Source organism: Lepidochelys olivacea (genome assembly GCF_965140295.1).
Source record: "Lepidochelys olivacea isolate rLepOli2 genome assembly, chromosome: 2".
Lineage (NCBI taxonomy): Eukaryota > Metazoa > Chordata > Testudines > Cheloniidae > Lepidochelys > Lepidochelys olivacea.
In genome coordinates this window covers 20,609,227-20,633,221 of record NC_140412.1, presented here as the reverse complement: position 1 = coordinate 20,633,221, position 23,995 = coordinate 20,609,227, and positions in this window count along the sequence as shown.

Below are 23,995 nucleotides of genomic sequence, written 5' to 3'. Positions count from 1 at the left end.
GATGTGTAGGCATCTCATTATATTGCAGCAATTTTTCTTTTGTCATAATGCAGCAGAAAAATTCTATTTGCAATAGAATATTAATTATTCTAATTATGGCCTGCTACAGACATTATAATGATTTGTTATTAACGTAAATTATCAAGAAGTGTTACACAGTGGAAGATTATTTAGTACGTAGTCATGGTTTATAGAAAATACAGTATCTTCGCTTTTCATTTACCATCATATCACTCAAAAGAGCTTTCATTTATTTGTTATATAACAGCAGAGGGAAGAGGACCTATCATACTCTTTTAATTTCAGATCCATTTATTCCAAATTACTGTCATTCCAAAGAGAAGTTATTTTTCACCTTTTCTCCCACTCCTGATTGAGCAAGTGCTAAGACCTCTTGAGGGGTTCTGAACACATTCAGTCCCATGGAAGTCATCATCTTTTGAAGGACTGGATGAAATGCCTATTGAAGTCAATGGGAATATTTCCACTGACTTGGCCCTAAACTGTAATAAAAAGAATAATGAACAATCAAACAGGAAGACACCATTTGACAGGCAAGATGGCATAGTTTGAATCATAGGAAATGAATTTTGGAATGGATCCAAGCCAGCAAAGCATTTAATTACATACTTAAATTCAGGTTTGGGATATAAACTGGCCATCAACAAGTTTGGCTTGAAATTAGACTGGTATAGTATGATGAGACTGCCTACAATGGCATGTGGCTGATCTGCAACTGCTAGCAGCAAATATCTCCAGCTGCTGGTGATGGGACACTAGATGGGGAGGACTCTGAGTTACTACAAAGAATTCTTTCCCAGGTGCCTGGCTGATGGGTCTTGCCAGCATGCTCAGGCTCTAACTGATTGCTATATTTGGGATTGGGAAGGAATTTTCCCTTGGGTCAGCTTGGCAGAAACCCTGAGGGTTTTTCGAGTTCCTCTGCAGCATGGGGCACCGGTCACTTGCAAGTTTAAATGAGTGTAAATGGTGGATTGTCTGTAACATGAAGTCTTTAATTCATGATTTGAGGACTTCAGTAACTCAGCCAGAGGTTATGGGTCTATTACAGGAGTGGGTAAGTGAGGTTCTGTGGCCTGCAATGTGCAGTAGATCAGACTAGATGATCATGATGGTCCCTTCTGGCCTTAAAGTCTATGAATCTATGTGGTTCATGAAAAGGAATTGTACTGTGGCTCAGGAACTGGGGCCTGATCCTGTATCCATTAAAGCCAATGCATTTGGTTATTATATTTGTACCTGTCTCAAAACATGGACATTTTTTTACTTCAGACTGCATATACACCAGCAGGGGCGGTATACTTACCTGTGTACTCCTAGAGAGTGGAAAGCAATGAATGAGTTCTGTGCACACACAAGGAAGAGGAAGGGGCACTTGTTGGTTAAACATGGTCTAAGGTATGTGGATTATTATAGACTATATTGTGGAAATACACAGAGGCTCCAACCAGAATTAATCTTCAGTTGTGATGGGCACTAACAAGGTATAAATTACATGGATTATTTACCTCCTGTATTGTGGGACCTCCCAGAATCCCAAATAAAAATCAGTCCTCAATTGTATTGAGAGATAGTCCCTGTCGCAAGGCGCCAGAAGGACAATGGTGTACATGAAATGACAGTGGAATATTCCTGGATCATGATGACGTGTGATTCTGTTTCTTAGGTTTTTTATGCTAAAAACAATGAAAACATTTAAAAACAAAAACCACAACCAATGGTTTTCAAACCTTTAGTTTCTTTTAACTAAAAGCTCAATAGGCAAAAGCCTCCAGTTTATATTCGCCCTAATGGAGTGTAACATTTCATTTGCTAGAAATAACTCAGAAGATGGGGGTTGCGGGGGGGAGAAAGAAAAGAAACTAGTTTACTTGCAGATTTTTGAGATTCAGGTCAGTTTAAAAGCATGAAATGTGTTTGTTAGAACATGCCTAGAGAAGAGCTTGAACCAAATCCCACATCAATTCCTGGAACCAGATTCAGAACCACATTCACAGCTCAAAACTACCTCTGCAATGGACTAAATGGAATATGAAGGGCCAGATTCTCAGGTGGGGTAAATCGGCATAGCTCCATCATCTGAAGATCTGGCCCCAAATCTATACTTGCTTTGCTTGGGGAGGTTTAAACTTGGCAGTGGATTTCAACCCCCCAAGTGCAGAAGTGGTTGGATCTGAGGTTATGGCTGTCACTTGGATAGATACTAAGGTAAGATCTACAATTCAAATGCATGATTTTGGTTCTCCCAGGTATAGAAATACAAAGTTTATATCCAAATCTAGTCCTGTTTCTTCTCTCAAATGATTTTACTAGGACAACTGAATGCTACATTTCCAGTCACAGTGACTTTTTTGGTCCTTTCATACCTCTAAAATTAAATCTTTCCACATTTGGGCTTATATTGGAAACAATGACAGACCCTTTGCTCATGCTAGCAGACTGTCTGTTGTAATACTGCAAGAGAGATATACTTTATTTTCAAAACACTGGCAGTTCTCTTTCCATTATGTATTATCAATATTTATATAGCAGTAGTGATAAGGAGCCCCGGTCATGGACCATGGCCACATTGTGCAAGGCACTGTACAAACACAGAAGAAAAACACAGTCTCAGCCCCAAAGATTAACAATTTAAGTATAAGACAACAGGTGGATACAGACAGACAGGAGAGCACAAGGAAACAACGAGATGCTACTGCTTAAAATGATAAGTGCTGGTATCAGTACACCAGCTGCCTGAAGGTAGTTATTCCCACTTCCAGGATCTCCCTCTTACAGTCTTTTAATAGCAACACTAATAGACACTCCTTATAATATTTAAAGTGTTCTTCAGAATTCCTCTTGCTGTTTATTTTAAGATCTCTCCCTGGTCCTGAGACTCTCTTATTGAAGGGGAAGTGGACTTTGGAAAGCACACAAGGTACACAATGCAATACTTTGCATTGCAAAAGCACATATTGCACAAGCTTATTTTTCAAGTCCCCATAAGTGTCCAGTCTTGAAGTCTCGGCAATTTGTGCTAAAACTATAGCTCATGTTCCAGACCAAACAAACAAACAAAAAACTCCAAAAAAACCAAAACCAAACCTTGTGGTACGCAAGAGTAAATACTGTAAATGTGTATCAGTAACTTAAGGGGGTAAAACCCTTACAAGGAAATTGAAGCTTAAAAATAAATTCCAAACACTGGAAAGCCAGGAAGTTCTAAATCAGGGTAAACTGTGGTCAGGTTCCTTGCAGTTGGGGATGTTTTAAAACCCTCATGCCTCGATTACACTACATGTGACTTGCTTTTAAATTACAGTGAACACATGCAGTCAGGGCTAGACCAAGACAGATGAATTATAGGCCTGTGCCTAGGGCCTCTGCTTCCGGAGTCATGTGATTACACCAGGATCTCAGCTTTCATTTAATATGTGAATTTCTAACTTTTGTGGCTGTGAAGAAAAATCTGAATGTAAATGGGACGTAACCAATACAGGGACTTCTGCAAGTCTGCAGACATCATGGAGCAGTAGAACTGAGAAATGTGACCTGCATCATTCATCTCAATAGGGGGGTTAACTCCAAGATGCAGTGCTCTTGGGGATCCCATGCCACTTCTCCTATCTCTCTGCCACTCCATATGAGGAGCAGGGCCATCACACAGAGGTGGAGCCAGAGGGGAACCATATCATGGTGGTCCTAGAGCAGTGGATTGTCTTAGTTTGGTCCTGTGTGCAACTCTGGTCTACCATGCCTCCTCCCCATCCCAAATGCCCCAGGCTAGGTGGGAACCCACAGGACCTGGACCTGGATTCAGCATGCTTACACCTTATTCTCTGCTGGGCATTTGCAGCCAGATTAGAGTCCCTTTACATCAGAATGATGCAAAAAGACTACAGAAGAGTAGAAAATCTGATACATGTAGTGTATACAGGGTTTAATATCTGCCTAGAAACTAGGTTCACAATATGTCGATCCCTTCCAGCTGCATGTATTGATGCTTTAATGCCTGCATTAGACCTCACAAACATTATGTATAAAGGATGCTGAGGTTTCTAAAGGACTGTCGTCATCATGAATAGGTCAGAATATGAATGAGAGGCTGCTATGCAGCTTTTTAACACCACATTCTACAAGCCATTACCCTCTGATCCCACTGAGGGTTACCAAAAGAAATGACACCATCTGCTCGAGAAACTCCCTGAAAAAGCACAAGAACTAATCTGCACAGACACACCCCTAGAACCCCAACCAGGGGCATACTATCTGCTACTCAAGGTCCATAAACCTAGAAATCCTAGATGCCCCATCATCTCAGGCATTTGCACCCTGACAGCAGGATTGTCTGGCTATGTAGACTCCCTCCTCAGGCCCTACGCTACCAGCACTCTCAGCTATCTTCGAGACACCACTGACTTCCTGAGGAAACTACAATCCAGTGGTGATCTTCCAGAAAACACCATCCTGGCCACTATGGATGTAGAAGCCCTCTACACCAACATTCCACACAAAGATGGACTAAAAGCCGTCAGGAACAGTATCCCCGATAATGTCACGGCAAACCTGGTGGCTAAACTTTGTGACTTTGTCCTCACCCATAACTATTTCACATTTGGGGACAATGTATACCTTCAAATCAGCGGCACTGCTATGGGTACCCGCATGGCCCCACAGTATGCCAACATCTTTATGGCTGACTTAGAACAACGCTTCCTCAGCTCTCGTCCCCTAATGCCCCTACTCTACTTGCGCTACATTGACGACATCTTCATCATCTGGACCCATGGAAAAGAAGCCCTTGAGGAATTCCACCATGATTTCAACAATTTCCATCCCACTATCAACCTCAGCCTGGACCAGTCCACACAAGAGATCCACTTCCTGGACACTACAGTGCTAATAAACGATGGTCACATAAACACCACCTTATACAGGAAACCTACTGACCGCTATACTTACCGACATGCCTCCAGCTTTCATCCAGACCACACCACACGATCCATTGTCTACAGCCAAGCTCTACGATACGACCGCATTTGCTCCAACCCCTCAGACAAACACCGACACGATCTCTATCAAGCGTTCTTACAACTACAATACCCAACTGCTGAAGTGAAGAAACAGATTGACAGAGCCAGAAGAATACCCAGAAGTCACCTACTCCAGGACAGGCCCAACAAAGAAAGTAACAGAATGCCACTAGCCGTCACCTTCAGCCCCCAACTAAAACCTCTCCAGCGCATCATCAAGGATCTACAACCTATCCTAAAGGACAATCCCTCACTCTCACAGATCTTGGGAGACAGGCCAGTCCTTGCCTACAGACAGCCCCCCAACCTGAAGCAAATACTTACCAGCAACCACACACCACACAACAGAACCACTAACCCAGGAACCTATCCTTGCAACAAAGCCCGTTGCCAACTGTGTCCACGTATCTATTCAGGGGACACCATCATAGGGCGTAATCACATCAGCTACACTATCAGAGGCTCGTTCACCTGCACATCCACCAATGTGATATATGCCATCATGTGCCAGCAATGCCCCTCTGCCATGTACATTGGCCAGACCAGACAGTCTCTACATAAAAGAATAAATGGACACAAATCAGACATCAAAAATTATAACATTCAAAAACCAGTCGGAGAACACTTGAATCTCTTTGGTCACTTGATTACAGTCCTAAAAGTCACAATACTACAACAATAAAACTTCAAAACCAGACTCCAACGAGAAACTGCTGAATTGGAATTAATTTGCAATCTGGACACCATTAAATTAGGCTTGAATAAAGACAGGGAGTGGATGATGTGTCATTATACAAAGTAAAACTATTTCCCCATGCCTACTGTTACTTACACCTCCTTGTCAACTGTTGGAAATGGGCCATCCTGGTTATCACTAGAAAAGGTTTTTTTGTTTTTTTTTCTCCTGCTGATAATAGCTCACCTTAACTGATCACTCTCGTTATAGTGGGTATGACAACACACATTTTTTCATGTTCTCTGTGTATATATTTATCTTCCTACTGTATTTTCCACTGCATGCATCCAATGAAGTGGGTTTTAGCCCACAAAGCTTATGCTCAAACAAATTTGTTAGTCTCTAAAGTGCCACAAGTACTCCTCGTTCTTTTTTTTAAAAAATCTAACTGTCCTATAATTAGGCAGACACCAAAAATCACAGAGAACGACAGAATCCATCTAAAATGGAGTTTCTAGGCCACGCTCTTTGCTTGAGTTGACATTCCACAAAACTTCAGAACAATTCAGCACAATTGAAAGCTCTTATATTTTCTGACTCCTGTCTTGGATATACACAAAACTTCCAGAAATTAACTTCCCCTGTGACAGGGAGCTAGATTGCTTCTCCTCAAGTCAATTTAGTGGAGGTGGGGGTAGTCTGTGTGTGGAAAGAAGGCTTATAATGAAAAGCTAGCTCCTCTGACTGGTTTACTGTGATTTTGTTTTCAATTATTTACACTGGTGAGCCAGTAATTCCTAGTGAATAATTTGAGTTTAACGCCTCTTTTTCTGCTTGTGGAATGACCCAGGGCAGATCATATATGTATTTGTTATGCAAATGTAATTACTAAATTTTATGGGGAAGTTCACTCCCACCCCCTTTTTAATGGATTGGTCATGAACAATCCACTGCATAGATTTCTTACTCACCTATTTGAAAATGCAGTTGTGTTGGTTAGTTTGTGACTGCTCATGAAAGTCACATGGTGTTGCTTTTGTTTCCTCATTGGGTGAATGTAACCCTGATAATCACCTGGGCTTTCATTCGCAGGAGAAGTGGCAGATAAGAGAGACCAGTTTCTGAGGCGCACAGGCATCATTCATAGAAAAAAAACAGGCAACAATTAAGAGGGTGCAGAGTTTAAGTGCAATTTTGTCTCATCCTATTCACATACATTAACTTGAGTTTGCAACAGAGCTACTGAGGGCTGCTGGGTTACACTTAATAATTCCCGCAACTATTGCTTTCAGGATTCCAGTTTGGCAGAACCTATGCTACTACTGTCCATTGCGTTGGGACCAATGATACTTTAACATCCATGCAGTGGTTCCTTTGTGGACCTTCTACCTCCCCTTTTGAAACTGAGCCCGGTGTGCCATTGGTACTTCTGGGGTTAAAATGAAAGGGAGGAAAACCAGGCATTGAATTGAGCTGATATTGTTGGGGAAAATGCCTTATCCATCTCAGACACATTTTCTGGAATGTTTATTCAAGCCCAGTGAGATCCTCCATACCTCCATGCTTGACAGGTTTATGAAACCACTTGAGTACAGTTCTCTCTATGGCTTGACAGCCTCACTAACACCTCAATAATCCCCCCTCCCTCAAAGCTGTGAAACATGAAAATATTAATTACACATTTCCAATGTAAACAATCTATTTTGTTTTCTTAAAAGATATCTGTCACCAAATGCTAAAGCATCACTCCATTCGGGTTGCCTTTCAAATATTATTTTTTTCTTATGGCTTGGAAAATGGTTAGTAACTTGGCAATGCTAACGATTACTCACAAGAACTGAGGGCTTCCCCCCCAACATAAATATTTTTGTCCTTGTGACAGATCTCCTTATTGGGATATCCTCACTAGTTTGTTCAGTCAGAACAGAATATACATACAATATATCTTGCATTATAGATGCTAAAAAAAAGAGTGGGTGTGACATTTCATCTAGTTATTTCGGTGGGTGTGAAGTAAAATTCATTGGTGGTATTCAAGGTGTCTCACTGAGATAAGGTGATACTGTTTGCTTATATTTAAAAGATAGTTTTTCTGTTTTCAGTTTTTAAATATGGATGTGAATACATTCATCAGGCCAGCTGGTTCCTATAGAGCAGCACAGCTGGAAATATATGCTGGTGACTTGGTTAATTTATTTAACATTTTACAGAGCGTAATATGGAAATGGAATGCTAATTTCTGGCGAGCCAGACTTAGCTTTCAAGGAAAGGCAGGAAAAATCATATGGGATAAATGGTGTCCTTGACCTGCATTGTTTACATAGGGAGAAGCTCTCATGGGAAGAAAGAGTATTTTGGGATTTCAGCCTGAAACGAAGGGGCTTCTTATTCCTCAGGTTTCTTTGAGAGCAAGATGACAGAGCCAGCTGAACGCTCAAACTTTATTCTTCCTGGCTAAACTTGTTACAGAGTGTATCCTCTCATGATCTCTGTCAGACACAGATTAGTTGACTCAACTCACCTGCTAATTGGAAAAATGCTTTCATGTTCCCAATAGATATTTCCATAAACCAGCTCACAACATCATAGCTGCCCCCAATGGCTCTCTGTTGGTCCCCAAGGAGGCATTTTTAGCTCACTGTATCATCCACACTCACCTGTCTCAGTATTTGTGAAAAGCAAAGGTCATGTCCTTGTTAATACTAATGGAATAACTTCTGCTTCACATCCTCCTCAGGTACAGACAGTAAGCACTTCACCGGTCAAATGTTTATATTGACATACAGTGATGTGACAGTGCTATGGTCAGACAGTAAGTATGAGCAAGCAATAATTGAAAGTTGGGTTGTGGACGCTCTCGGGAAGACATATCCTCCAAGATCCTGCTAATGCAAGTTGGCAGCTTGTGAAAGATGTAACCCAGATCCCAGTCAATGCTACAAGAAAATATACCTATGTTGTGCCTCACACCAGCCCTTAGAAATTTCTCAAAACTTGCCGCTAAGCATAAAAGGACCTGATCCAAAGCCCATTGAAGTAACTTGTAAAACTCCCATTGACTCAAGTGACTTTGAGTCAGACCCAAAGAGACTACAAGATATAGATGAAAACAATGCTCCTCATCACTTAAATAGTCACACCTCCTCGAGTAGTTCAGTGGCTGGTGCCATTGTCAGACACCGCATGGGAGAAAACCCTGTATAAGGAAAAATATAATTAACAAGACAATCTTTTTCCAATACTTTGGAGGCATATGACTTGCTTGCACTTTGCAGGCCCCTTGCTTACTTAGGGCTTCTGTGATGTGACCTAGAAGGGGAGTCTTCCATTGTTGGTGTGAAATTTGCCTATGTTGCAGAAGTGAAAGTGAACTCCATCTGGTAGATTACCGAAGGCAAGGCCTTTGTGTATACTGGCTGGCTCTTCTAGGGCTGGAAGAAAAGCGTTACTGAGTTGTTATCCTCTCTGTGAGCCCAACTTCCTCTATGCCTTGGGCACTCCACTTTGCCTCTCCTTTATGATATTTTCTTCAAATCTCCCACTGTTGGGAGCCCTACTGATGAGCTCGTGTTCTTACCATAGTGTTATCTAACCCTTCTCAGACCAGGTCTAATTGGGTTGGTGGTTAAAAGGAGAGGCAGCCTAGTGGTACTAGTACAACCATAGTTGCTAGCCCTGCTTGTTCGGGGAGATTTTTGCAAACCAGTAAAGTGCCTAAATCACTATCGCTTGTTGCTAACAGTAGCCAAGCTAGCAGGTGGTATTGAACCACTATTGTGTGTTGCTAATAGTATTCGAGTTAGTAGGCCGTACTGAACCACTCTGGCTTATAGCCAAGTCAGCAGGTCTTAAATTGGTCATGTAGCGGCCTCAGTGTAACCAAGGCAGAAAGGGAGGGAGTTTGGGATGCCACAGACAGAGCGGCTTGACCCCACACCCTTCTTGCTGAGAATGTTGAAACTGCATGTGTTACGGAGTCACCGGGAGATGCTCTGGAACTACTCCATATGAAGCCAGTCAGGACTCTACGGGAGCTTCCTCTCTGTGAGCATACTGTCCCCAGGGCAAAAAGCTTACACAGCTTCGACCTTCCTGGGTCTGACCTCGGAGCATTCAGCATCCCCTTCCACACCATGCGCTTCCCACAGCAAGTCTGCACAGGCGGGGCTCCTGGGGAAGCCAGAGGGCCCTGCACCCCAACTCTGCGGTCGGACGTGGCTCTCAGCCAGCCAGTAAAACAGAAGGTTTATTAGACTACAGGAACACGGTCTAAAACAGAGCTTGTAGGTACAGAGAACAGGACCCCTCAATCAGGTCCATCTTGGGGGGCTGGGAGGCCAGAGGTCCATCTGGCCCTCCCTCCATTTCCCCAGCCAGCTACAAACTGAAAACTCTCCAGCCTCTTCTCTCACCTTAGTCTCTTTCCCGGGCCAGGAGGTCACCTGATCTCTTTGTTCTCCAACACCTTCAGTTGGCACCTTTGCAGGGGAGGGGCCCAGGCCAACAGTTGCCAGGAGACCAGGTGTTAGCCATTCTCTGTGTCCACGCCATCACACTGGCCCTCTCGGGCTCTGCAACAATCACACACCCTTATCCCCCCACCTAGATACTTAAGAAATGCATAGGGGAAACTGAGGCACCGACACAGTATTCAGAGAAAGCATAAAGAACATTCCCACTTCGTCACAGCATGTATTTTAGAAAAACAAGAAGTCCATATATATGTGCCCTGGGAATGTTTGTCAGGGTCCCAAGGCCTGGACACTCTGAAAAAAACCAACAACATATCTGGTAAATTGATGACGATAAGGAAATCTCTTGTTTGACCTTTTTAAACCTGCTTGCTTAGCAAGTTTTCTTTAAGGGCTATGTCATTGTATTACTAATTGTGATGGGGCAAGGCCAGATGGCTATAGAAAAGTAGTGGGAGACAGATATATTAGCTCCAGGCTAAACAAATCCCTGGTACCAGGATAAGTTAAAAGGCAGCTGCTCCAGATCAGTTAAGACACTGGGGGCCAATTAAGAACTTTCCAGAAGGCAGGGAGAATGCTAGGTTGATTGGGACACCTGAAGCCAATCAGGGACTGGCTGAAACTAGTTAAAAGCCTCCCGGTTAGTCAGGTGGGGGTGGATGTCAGGAGCTGTGGGAGGAAGTTGTGCTGTTGGAGAGGCTGAGTAGTACACACCATATCAGGCAGAAGGAAGGAGACCCTGAGGTAAGGGTGAAATGGAGCTTGAGGAAGTGAGGGCTGCTGTGGGGAAGTAGCCCAGGGAATTGTACGTGTCATGTTTCTGAAAGGTCAGCTACCATAGCTGATACTATTAGGGTCCCTGGGCTGTAGCCCGGAGTAGAGGGCGGGCCTGGGCTCCCCCATTTTGCCCCCTCTGATTAATGACCGAGACTGGGAGACAACAGAGACTGTGCAAGGGAGGATAGCTTCTCCTTACCTTCCTCACTGGCTTATGATGAAAATGGCTCAGTAGACTGTGACTCTTGTCTCTAGAGAGAGAAGGGTTATGTGGAGGGTCACAGTGAGTTTCTGAGGCTAGAAAAATCTGCCAGGAAACACGGGACCCACAGAGATAAAGACAGAGTTTTGTCATAATGTATAAATAAAGGGAAAAAGTTTGAGGTAATGGGACTTCTCAGGAGGGGCTCTTTAGGGACGCTCCCTCCGGATGCATCTTTGGGTCCCCACCGGCAGACGGAAGCCTGGCCAGCAGAAGCCCTTCACGGTACCACTCGAGAGCTATGCTCAGCGTTGGTAATTATTGAGGGTTGCGGGTGTTTTACAACCTGTTCTGGACGTGTGTAAGTGCTTGAGACTAAGTAAAGTTTAGTTTAAGTGAAAGCACTCTTGTGTTGTCCTGTTTGTGCCAGTCATCTATTGGTCGGACAGCCATGTATCCCTTGATTTATTTCCTGACACCACCTTGCACAGAGTAAAAGTTAACAAGAGCTTTGGGTTGAAAGAACCCCAGGTAACATGCTGGAGCTGCAGCAGTGGGAGATCTTAAAAAAAATGCTAGTGGAAACAAGGCCATTGTGATTCAGTTTTCCCATATGTAAAATGGGGATAATAATAATGAGCTAACTCACTAAAGTGTTGTGAGGATTCATTAGATCAGAGTTTCCCAAACTTGGGACACTGGTTGTTCAGGGAAAGCCCCTGGCGGGCCGGGCTGGTTTGTTTACCTGCCGCGTCTGCAGATTCGGCCGATCGCGGCTCCCACTGGCCGCGGTTCGCCGCTGCAGGCCAATGGGGGTTGCGGGAAGCGGCGCAGGCCAAGGGACGTACCGGCCGCTGCTTCCCACAGCCCCCATTGGCCTGCAGCAGCAAACCGCGGCCAGTGGGAGCCGCGATCAGCCAAACCTGCGGACGTGGCAGGTAAACAAACCAGCCCGGCCCGCCAGGGGCTTTCCGTGAACAACCGGTGTCCAAGTTGGGAAACACTGCATTAGATGATATCTGTGACGTGCACTCTCTGGGTATGTCTGTGCTGCAATTGGCAGGTGAGATCGCAGCACATGCAGACATACCTGAGCTAGCTTTGATTGAGTTAGCTCATGAAAAATAATAGTGAAGCCATGGTGGCATGGTCTACCTGCCCAAGTACGTACTTAGCATCCTAGGTGGGCTTGAACTGGGGCAGCTAGCCCATGCTGACACGTGTGCTGCTGTGGTTTCACGGCTATTTTTAGCAAGCTAACTTGATCAAAAGTAGCATGGGTATTTCTGTCAGTGCTGTTGTAGTAGCACGTGCATAGAGTCAGTCTCATCTCTTTCAATTACACTCCACTTTTAATTAGGCTCAGGCTTCAGCTTCAGCCCCAGGCAATGGGGCTCGGGCTTTGGCCCTGGCCCCCAGACCCTAGCAAGTCTAAGACAGCCATGGTGACCTCAACCCACTTCGGGGTCCCGACCCACAGTTTGAGAACAACTGGTCTAGGAGACACTCAGAGTTGGGCAATACCTCTCTGTCACTGGTGCTTGAGAAATACCAATGCTTATAGTGCGCTTTCAACCCATGGTTCTGAATATTCTTCCATTCAAACCAGTAGCAGCTTGTGACATTCTATGCCTTGGGGGAGCCTCCTGCAACCCCAATATTCCTCATTTATATATAATTGTGATATTGCACATAAAGCAGGCCATGTGAGGTATCAGGGGAAACGTTATGGTCTGCTGAAAGTCACTGTTCTATCTAAATATGTATATCATTAATGCATATGAAGTTATGAGCATTGTGTTGTATGGCTGTCACTAAAATATGCTATTGGTTTGGGAGGCGTCCAGATACTAGGGGGGAGAGTTTAGACTGCATGCTTCTATTTTCTTTTCTTTTGGTAACTAACTCTGACCTTTTGCCTATCACTTAAAATCTATCTTTTGTAGTCAATACATTTGTTTAACTGTTTATCTTTACCAGTGAGTTCGCCCGAAGTGTGTGGTAAATCTGCTCAGGTTTGCAAAGGCTGGTGTATCTCCACTTTCCACTGATGAAGTGGTGAACCAACTGCTCGTCTTGAGCAGTGCAAGACGGTATATTCCTGAGGTACAAGGCTGGGAGCTGAGGGGGAGTTGGCTGGTGCCTTTCTCTGTGCGATTCATAAGTGGCTCTGGGAGTATTCATGCAATCTAGCTGGGTGTGGGGCTCCACATTCTGTTGTGCAAAGTGATCACAGTGCCTGGAGCGGTTTGCTGCTTGTCACTAGCAAAGCATGGTTAGCGATAGCCCAGGCTGGAGAGTTAGGGGGGCACAGTGATCCCACGGTCTCATCCCGCATCCCAGGGATCCCGTCACATATCTGATCTCTCTAGCCTAGAGGTCAGATTTGAAACAAGCAAACAAAAAAATCCCAAGTGGTCGTATTCTCCCAAACTCCACCCACTTGTGGTACTAAAATGAGATGCCACTCACAGTAGATTGTTTAGAGCTTCGTGATTATCTCTCTTCTTCGTAGTGTGCTTTTCTCAGGAGTGAAATAGTTATCAATGCTGACATTTAAATGGTCAGCATTACATTTTAGATCCAATGGCCCATTGAAATGAATGGGAGCAGGTCAGATCTCTGAGAGCTCTGTTTTCAGGCTGTCAACTCAGGCAGACATCACTGGATTGGTTTACTACTGGCTCATATTTAGAAAGTTATCTTTGTGACCAAAAAGGCGAGAGAGTCAGGCTCAAATTTTCAAAGGTAACCTTTGATTTTGGGCATCAAGTTTTGAAAATATGGGCCCAAGTGTCATAAGTTTGTCCCCACAAATTTGAGGCCACTTTGAAAATGTGTGCCTTGGTATTATGAAATGAAAGCTTAGATTGAACACAAAGGTAGCATGGGTAGGTAAAAGTAGCAGGTCACTGAACCAGGATGACCTGGGCCAACCTGACCCATGCCCTAGGTTATGAGTTGGATCTTGCCCTTAAACTGTGGGAGCATTGTGCAGTTGAGGAGTAGTTGTGCCATAGAAAGACCCCTGCAGGAATTCTGGTTGCCTCCATTTCCCTGGCTCTTCACAGAACTATATGCTTGTCTGAAACTTCTTGTCCTCAGTAAACCAGTCAATACTGGTGCTAATGCAGACGCGACTGCAACCTGGAGTTTTAGAAATAAAAAAGGCACCTATGTAAACTTGATGCAACTAATTTTCATCTGTAAAACTCTTGGCCAAGAGAGCAGAAGAATAATGCTGATGGGGAAGTGGGTGTTCTTTAAGGTAACTGATGAAAACATTCACGGACAATATTCTTATCTGTCTCATCCATGGAAAGGTACCTTCAGTTGGTTACTAAAGACATTTCAGACTATATCTTAGTACAAGAAAGTTTAGTTCTTTTTCTCTATATATCCAGGCAATTGTTCCTACAACAGTGACTACTACTCCATATAACAGCTCCTGTGTGTCTGTCTCCCTATTAAAGAAACAAGGTGGGGAGGCAATATCTTTAATTGGCCCCATTTCTGTTGGTGAGAAAGACAAGCCCTTGGAGCTACACAGAGCTCTTCTTCAGGTCTGGAAAGGTACTAACAGTGTCACAGCTAAGTACAAAATCAAACAGATAGTTTAGCATAATTATCTTTAGAATATGTGCTAACTACTTGTGCTAAACTATCTGTTTATTTAGCTGTGACTCTCCCATTACCTTTCCCAGATCTAAAGAAGAGCACTGTGTAGCTCAAAAACTGGTCTCTCTCACTTTAATGCGGCTAGCCGGGGCTCGACCCTCTCCAGAGCAGTGGGGAGCCACGCTGGCTCACGACACATAGATAATGTTTGGGGAAATTAGTCTGGCCACAGGACTCTCCTTTGGTGGCCCTTGCAGCAACTGAAACAAGCACCGTAAGCCTGGGCCCTAGGTCAGGGCGGGCAATAATAAGTCAGGTGCTCAGGCCCTCCAGCAGGGGCTGAGCAGTAGCAACCAGTATGTAGAAATAGGCCCAGGCCCTGGGTCAGGATGGGGCAAGCAAGTCAGTAGCTCTGGCCCTCAGGCAGGGGCTGAGCAAACACTCCAATGTTAGCAGGCCCAGGCCCCTGGAGCAGGGCGGGGCAACAAAGTCAATAGCTCAGGCCCTCAGGCAGGGGCTGAGCAAACAGTTCAATGTTAGCAGGCCCAGGCCTCTAAAGGACCTGGAAGAGGGGGAGACTGCCACCCATGAGCTGCGTGGCAGGGGGAGAAGGCAGGCCCTCCCACTCCACTGAGTCCCAGCTCGGGGCCCTAGCAGCGGCAGAAGAGGCGCTGCTGTGTCAGCGGGGATCCTGGCCGCAACACACTGACATGGGCTCTGGCAGCGTTCCAGCCAGACTAGGGTCGGCTGTCCCCAGGCTAGTTCCTAATTCCCCCTCTTGGGGTACCTGGGTCCAAGCGGTGTCCTCCAGGGAGTCCAGCACCATGGGTTCCTCAGGGTAGCAGCTGCAGGGCAGGCCCGGAAACTCCTCCGGGTAACAGTCGCATGGCAGGTCCGGCAACTCCTGGCATGCACCTTGCACCATGGGGCTTCCCAGTTGCGGGCCAAGCTGGAGGCCTCTGGCCTCCCCAGTGGCTGGGCCCTCAGTGAGCTCTGAGGGCGAGCTTTTATACTTTGGGTCACTGCCTGACCCTCTGAGGGGCGGGCTCAGAGCTTCCTGGCTCCACCCACTCCTGCACCCGGAAGGGCTCTGCCCTCTCCGGGGCGGCGGGGAGCCACACCGCCTTACTACACTCACCAACAGAAGTTGGTCCAATAAAAGATTGGACCTGACCCACCGTGTTTCTCTAATATCCTAGAACCGACACAGTTACAACACTTTCTCCGGTCTTATCATTGACTTCGCAGGCGAGACACCATTCATGTTTGTTTGACTGAAATTTCTGTCTTGTGCCTTATGACTGCATTACATCAATAAAAGTCCATTCTGCAAGGCAAATTGGTCATTCTTCTACTATAGTTCATCAGCAGCCAATGCATCCTGATAGGATATAGATATTCAGGCCTGTCTGTAAAGGCCTGTACTTTAAGAATTTAGGTGTATTCTTATCACTTGGCTAGTTAGAGGTATAAAAGAAAGAATCAAAATCACTGTCTGCCAGTGTAAGGTCCTTCTCTTACTGTGACAGTCTGAGGCCCTGTTCTTAGGCTAAGGCCTTTGGCTAAGCAGCAGAGGCAGCCATAAGCTAGGAAGCGAACAGTCACATCCTCACATTCCAAACTAGTCACATTGAAGTAAGGTGCTATTGGGTTGTCAGGCACTATCAGGACAGGATTGTATTCCTATCACCTCCAGAGAAAGGGAAGTGCCTAGAAAATGTAAAAGGAAACTTAGTTTGATAGCATCCTGTCTGGCAAGAAATCACTTATCAATAGCTGGGATGTGAAATCCTCACTTCTGTATTGTCTTGTCATTATAGTTCCCACTTTGCTATTGTTTGTCTGTATAATCTCTGTCTGGTTCTGTGATTGTTTCTGTCTGCTGTATAATTAATTTTGCTGGGTGTAATCTAATTATTGTGGTGGGATATAATTGGTTAGCTAATCATGTTACAATATGTTAGGATTGGTTAGTTAAATGTCAGTAGAATGATTGGTTAAGGTATAGCTAAGAATATTACTATATAAATTAGGGGCAAACAGGAAGTAAGTTGGGATTCGAAAATAAGGAAAAAGGAACTTGTATTTAAGCTTGCTGGAAGTTCACCCCAATAAACATTGAATTGTTTGCACCTTCGGACTTCGGGTATTGTTGCTCTCTGTTCATGCGAGAAGGACCAGGGAAGTGGGAGAGTGAAGGAATAAGCTCTCTAACACATCCTTTCTTGCTGCTTTGGTGACAGCTCTGTAAACAGCATAGCATCTGTCCACAACTTTCTCTTTTGTATGGCAGATTAATCAGTCAATAAATTATTAGATGAAATGGACTTCGAAACTCATCTCGAGAGCAGTCTTCTGAGTTTGCTTCATCTTTACATAGCACACTAAGTTAGCACTAGCTCAGATCATTCACATTACATAAATACAATGAATAAATGCTGCTCTTATTTGCAATAACTCGCTATTTTAATATTCCAGAGATTTTCAAATGTGACTGGTGATTTTTGTTGCCCAAATTGAGACAGCTTAGAGGGGCCTGTTTTTCAGAAAGTACTGAGCATCCAGCCTGCTGAGAATCAGGAAGTGTGTTCTGGGATTTTAGTTTTCTCACAGGTAAGAAGCAGGATTACCTTGCTATTTACCACCCCAGAATTATTTTAAATATTCCCCTTTCATCGTTGGTTGTAGTTCAGGCTTGTAGTAAAAGTTTTATAGAGTCATATAAATTGGTTTGAAGAGGCTATATTGTAAATTAGATATATAAAATGTGGGTCTGTAAATCTTTTCCTCCTTGTTGTTATTTTGTTTACTCAAGTTACTACTTTGCTTTCCGTCCACTTAACAGCATAGTCTCATAAATCCTGTGCTTATACGTTTTTGGCCTTACCTCAGGGTAAAGCACCACACTTTTGATCTGTGGTGTCCTGGCCCTTGGATCCATGTTTTGATTTGTTTGTTTTTTATCCCAAGGAACCTGAAATTTGTCCATTGCAGGAGCAGGCAACATAGTACATGATAGTTGATTATTTATTCATCTCATAATGCACCTGACCCAAAGCTTATTGAAGTCGATGGAAAGACTACAGAGGAATTCAGTGGACATTGGATCAGGCCCTTGTGAGTGTTCACGCCCTTTTCCCTGGAGAAACCTTCCTTATGCTAATGCTAAACTGCAGTGGGAAAAACACAAAGATTTTGAGATGAAAGATTTTGTTTTCAAATACAAAACCATCAGGAATGTCCTAATCAGCCAATTCCCTTTTATGTATGAAACTTTTCACTCAGCTCACTGAATACAATTGTCTCTCACAGCTAGGTCTCCCTTTAGACAAATGCTTGGAAACAACCAGCTTTGCTCTATGTGACTGGAAGGAATCCTACAAAAACACCCAACACTGCAGCCCATAGGATGGAGTGATACAGTGACACATTGAACATAAGGCTGTAGAGGGAGGATGCCAAAAGAATGGATGAACTATGCAATGCCATGGTAGCGTCTAAAATCAATCACAGCTGATGTTGCAAGCTTCCTCTTTCAGTGGCCAGCCTCTCTGTAAGTACATGTTAGGTAGGTGGGGGAGGTTGAGTCAGTGGAGCGGCTTCAAAATGGAAATACAAGATGGAAGGGCCATTTTAACCATGAAGCCTTTCTTCTCCAGGATCAAGAGTACTTGTGTTGTTCATGGTTTATTCATAAAGTGCCAAATTCTACCACCCTTACTCATGCAGAGTAGTGTTGTACTCCATGAGGAGACCCGTCAATAGAATTTCATTTGGGACTATTCGCGGAGTAAGACACGACGTTCTGGGTGAAATTCACCTCCAAAGCAGACACCTACACACCACTCAAGCTCCAGGCCTTTTGCTGGCCCTCTGCATTGGAGCAAAGTATGCCTTATTTGACTAAGAGTAGCAGCATCTGTCCTAAAGAATATCATGTGAATAAGTGTAACCCGCTGAGTATGTTATAGGTTCCCCACTGCATCTGATCTGCAGAGGACAGAAGACTGTTACGGGCCGAAGACTGTCTTGGCTGTTTAGCTCAACCTTTTGCAGCTCATGCCTTTTGCTCTAGAAATACCCACTGGGTCAGCCAAGATGGCAGCTGTCACATAGGAGGCGGGTCTTCTCAACTGCTGTGTGCTTCAGATACTTGGAATGTGCTTCCTTTGATCAGAGGAAGTACACAAACATAGTAACATTGGCTATTTGATCTACTGGCTGCTGCCTTTGACCAAAAGCAGGGTATGTTTATCCAGCTCTGTGAGGGAAGAGTCACAAAGCATTCAAAGCATCAAGTTCTGAACAAAGCCTCATACATCAGCTTCCTTTGTAGCAGATTTTGTTTCCCCAGATTAAGAAACATTTTCAAAGTAACCTGGAGGAAGTCACGTGAGAGAGACACTGATGACTTTTACTGCATTCAGAGGTATAAGCTGAGGCTCCTCTTTCAAGCTGGATGTTGCTTTTTCTCACAAGAGGGTCACTATTATTTAAATGACACAACAACAGGGTGAGTTCAGGATCTATAAAAGCCAGATTTTTGTGTTCTCTTATGGTGAATAGAAACATTTGCCTTTGTTCACCTAGGTTGAAATTCACCTCTTTGTAGAAAGTCAGAACAAAGCCTGTTCATCACTTATATCCCACGTGAGCCCTCAGGAGGACAGAAGTGGTGCGTAAACCTGGTGCTTGCTTTCTGCATAGGGGTGACTTCTACCCCTACTGCTTTTGCTTTCAGAAAGGACAAGGCTGATACTGTACAAGGAAGGATCTGGAGAGTTCAGATTTAGTGGTGGTTTAGGACTGTTTGATTTTTCATGGTGCAGAAAAAAGTATCTTAAATGATTTTAAAGAAGGAAAGGGATGCTTGTTTTACTTTGGTTGTTTATGTAAATTCTGACAGCACTGAATCCATTGAATGGATTTACTCAGACTTTCCACTAAATTCACCCTTTGGCTGAGACCAACCATGGAATGTTTCAGCCCAAAGGGAAAGTGTTTGAGAAGGTTATAAGCCATTCTAAAACTCAGGTTTACAATGAAAAGTCCAGATCCTGAAGTCAGAGCTGTGTCTATGTGCAATCCCATTGACTTCAAATGAACTCCATGCAGATGCTAGGATCCACCCCCAGTGATCTGATTGTGGCCCAAGTCTGTGTTACTTTAGTGTAGTATTTACTACCTCCGAACACTATATCATTTTTGTAGTATCATAAAGGTAAGATACAATTATTAGTGTTTGAAATAAGTTAAACCATACGACCATTGAAATGCAAGTTGGTACCAATGGCAGCAAATGGGTTAATAAATAATCAGTGGGTGCCTCATGAAAAACTGTCTGTTGAAGATTTTTATGAGAAGGGGAGTTTTGTTTTTTAAGAGTGCTTTTGGCCCCAATTGCTGCTTATTCCTTGTCTGAAATCATAATTAGTGATAGATGAACAGCAAAAGATTTGGAGGTTCTATCTGGATCAGTCCCTTTCCCATCCAAAGTTTAGATATTTACCAGGAGACAGAAAAAATATGTAATAATTTAAGCTCTCCCTTTTTCCTCCCTCCATTACATTTCATTCTTCTCCCTCCCAACCCACTCCAGCATTTCTCTGATTCACTCATGTATCCACCAATCCACCATGTTCTCACGCCTTGACCTTCAAAACCTCGTCCTCCATGTAAGACTTTAAGTATAGTCTAGGTCAGTGGTTCTCAAAGCCGGTCCACCGCTTGTTCAGGGAAAGCTCCTGGCGGGCCGGACTGGTTTGTTTACCTGCCACTTCCGCAGGTTCGGCCGATCGCAGCTCCCTCTGGCCGCTGTTCGCCGCTCCAGGCCAATGGGGGCTGCGGGAAGTGGCGCGGGCCAAGGGACATGCTGGTCGCCATTCTCACAGCCCCCATTGGTCTGGAGCGGCGAACCGCAGCCAGTGGGATTCGCGATTGGCCGAACCTGCGGACACAGCAGGTAAACAAACCGGCCCGACCTGCCAGGGGCTTTCCCTGAACAAGTGGCAGACCGGCTTTGAGAACCACTGGTCTAGGTGGCCTCAAGCAGCAGGAGCTAGTGAACTTTTAAGTAACAAAGATACACTAATGTTCATGGTACAGAACAAAAGGAGAATACCATGGTACCATGCTGACAGATGGTAAATAAAGATATTGTTTCTAAAAAGAATATATTTATACATATAGGCTTCCAAGGGAAGTTGTGGAATCCCCATCATTGGAGGTTTCTAAAAACAGATTGGATAAACACATGTTAAGGATGGTCTACGTTTACTTGATCTGGCCATAGTGCAGGGGGATAGAATTGATGACTTCTCAAGGTCCCTTCCAGCCTGACATTTCTGTGATTCTACGATATAGCTCAGTTTTTGGCTGCTCACTAAGTATAAAATAAAATTGATAAATGCACTACGAACATGTTATTTGATAAAGAAGTGGGAAAAACAGGACTTTCATTTGGAAGTCATCACTAGACTCTCATTTTTACCTGTATATTCATCAAGATTTAGTCATAGATTATATGGATTCTCTCAGCTTCATCTACAGGACACTTGTAATAAAGAAACAGAACTGAAAACCTCATATATTCAGAAAAATAGAAATGGGTTTCTCACTGATGTATTTGCCTTTCTTTAATTTAAATTTACATATGCTGCTTTAAAGTCCGAAATAGAATCACATATTAGCCTGGGATTACTTCTGACTGGAATTTCATAACCACTAAAGGATTTAACAGTGAAAATCCCTTTTGAGGAACTTGGGTCTTTCACAATACGTGCTTACAGTTGGCTGACACCAATTCTACTTAATACCAGTAGGCAAAAAAGTAATCTGCTTTATTTCATGCTAGCTGCTTTCTATTGTACACTGCTTTTAGGGCCTGTATTCCATTTACAGTACCATTAACTATGATTAGCATGCCATAGCTGATAACTATGTCTGCTGCTAGATGCAAGACAAAGTTACAGGGTGTCAACCCAGAACCTTACACAGACAGTGTGAAATTCACCCTTGTACACAGGGACAGTACAAATCTTATGCACACTTAAGTTCCCCTCATGGGGATTAAGTCAGATTCAAAGGGTACATAGGCTTGGTGCGGGGACCCTGCTCAAGGGTGAATTTCACCCAAAACAGTGACTGATAGGATGGCCCAGTCTGACTAGGTTATGCTGTCATGTGGAAGATTCAAGGGCTGGTGGCCAGGTTCTGTTTGTTCCCTGGCTGGCAGAGTATGTGGTGGCACCATACTCAGATGCTGGCCAACTTTCTTTAGTGACCCCTTCCTTGGCCAATGCAAAGGTGGCGTTGAAAGGCTCCAGAAAAAAACCTTCTGTAGCCCTTTTCAATGTGGTAAACGTAGGGCTCTTGATATCTGTGAGAGGCTCAGAGGATGCTCTAGGTGGAAACATGTGTCTGAAACAGTAAGGAATTTAGGTAGTTTGCTAAAATGTAGTGTACTTGCTTTGGTATGACTCCTGGGTGATTTAACCCTCTCCTCACTCTATCTCCCCTCCTGCCCTTCTCCCTTGCCATTGGCCCCACCCCCATCCTCCCATCCACACTGGTTCCCAAGCTTGCTATAAGTCTTAGAACCTCTCTCTCCTTTTGCCAAGTCGTACCCATTCTATTTCAACATCTTAATTCACCTCTACAAATCCCTCATCATCTTTCTCTCCCCTTTGGTGTCATATGAAGGAAGAGAGTCATAGGCAGCGACTCTGTGGGTGCTCCAAGGCTGGAGCACCCATGGAAAAAACTTAGCGGGTGCTTAGCGCCCACTAGCAGCCAGCACCCCTCCCAGTGCCAACCACGTGCCTTCTATCCAGCCAATCAGTGCCTCCCCTCCCTCCCAGCACCTACCGCCCACCACGATCAGCTGTTTTGCGGTGGGCAGGAGGCTCTGGGAGGGGGGAGGAGTGGGGATGGGTCATGCTACGGGGATGGGGCAGAACTAGCCAGAAGAGGCGAGCAAGAGGCAGCATGGGGTGGGGTCAGAAAGAGGCAGGACAGGAGTGGGGGCTTGGACGAAGGGTGAGGATGGGGCCTAGGGTGGAGCAGGGGGTTGAGCAACCCCCCAGGCCTGGAGGAAGCCAGCACCTAAGAAGAGAGTGGTCCTGAGACTGCCATGTTTTGCCTCTCCTCACCAAAAGGGAAAAACCATGATGCATCATGGGAGAGGTATTCCAGCTGGTGATCCTCACCCATAGAAGAGGATGGGAGCCACCTGAACTACAACTCCCGTAAGGCCCCACAGCAGCATTTCAGAATCAAAGTATTTTGTTTTTTAGCTGAAAACAGAAAATTTTGAGTTTTCAGCCATTCTGTTTTTTGACAGATACTTGAATTTTTCCCTTTGGGGGTTAAGGGGGGCGGGGGGACCAAAAGTCAGGCCCCAAAGATGGTTGCTGACCTCTTTTGAAAATTGGCCCCTACGTGTTTATGAGTGGTGATTATTGATCGTTATCATTAAAATGACTACAATTATTGAAATTCAACAGGCATCCGCATGTGCAACTTCTGATGACCCCAGGAGCTGCCCGTTTTACCAGCAGCTTTTGGTCCTTAGCCTCTGTACACTTGCTCAGTGGTTTGCGCACATATTTACTATCCATTTAAAACCACTACACAAAGCTTAACATGAAACGGTGCCAACGATAAATTGAGTCCATTATTCCCATGTTTCCCTTTACCTTGAGGCCAAGTCCATCACTGAGTCCAGATCAGGCCATGGCTGTCTGGCACTCTTGTGCTGTTGTCACAGCTTCTGGCACAACCTCCACTTAAGATATTAGATTTGAGGACTTCAATAACTCATCCAGAGGTTATGGGCCTACTACAGGAGTGGGTAGGTGAGGTTCTCTGGCCTGCATTATGCAGGAGGTCAGGCTAAGTCCCTTTTGGCCTTAAAGTCTAAGAGTCTGTAGGATAGGTTCAGGATAGGTCCAGGTGCCACCATGGTGAGGGTGCAGCATGTGTTCCCTTAATCTGTGATCAGCTCTTCTGGGCTATGGATTTATCCCTTACCCAGCTATCTCTTAGGAACAAGCAGGAGTGCTTGTCTGAAACAGTCTTTGTGCTCAGGGGAGTGCAAAAACTGCCAGTGTGTCCCACCCACCTGACTCATCAGAGTGCACTGAAAGAGTCCCTTTCTCTCAAGCTATTTGTATTGGGATAGAATCCCTTTGTGCCATGAAGTTCTTCTGGC